We start from the raw sequence: 496 nt of genomic DNA on the forward strand, positions 1-496 counted from the left end.
ACTGTGTGTGTGTGTTGTGTGTTTGTGTGTGTGTGTGTGTGTGTGTGTTTGTGTGTGTGTGTGCGTTTGTGTATGTGTTTGTGCGTGTGTGTGTGTGCGTGACTCTGTGTGTGTTTGTGTGTGTGTGTTTGTGTGTGTGTGTGTGTGTGTGTGTGTGTGTGTGCGTGTGTGTGCGTGTGTGCGTGTGCGTGTGTGTGCGTGTCTGTGTGTGTGAGTGTGTGTGTGTGTGCGCGCGTGTGTATGTGTATGTGTGTGCGTGTCTGTGTGTCTGTGTGTCTATGTCTGGGTCTGTGTCTGTGTCTGTGTCTGTGTGTGTGGTTTCTGTGTTTGGTTTTGCTGTGTACTGAGTGTGACGGAGATCGGGGGAAAGGACTCCCAAGAATCGCTTACATGCTAATAAATGATTTTTTCTACATTCTCTAGTCTATTCATACCCCAAATTTCAGATGTATACAACAGAACATGCTGTACCTTTACATCAAATATTTTGAAAAAA

Source organism: Babylonia areolata, chromosome 18 (assembly GCF_041734735.1).
Source record: "Babylonia areolata isolate BAREFJ2019XMU chromosome 18, ASM4173473v1, whole genome shotgun sequence".
Lineage (NCBI taxonomy): Eukaryota > Metazoa > Mollusca > Gastropoda > Neogastropoda > Buccinidae > Babylonia > Babylonia areolata.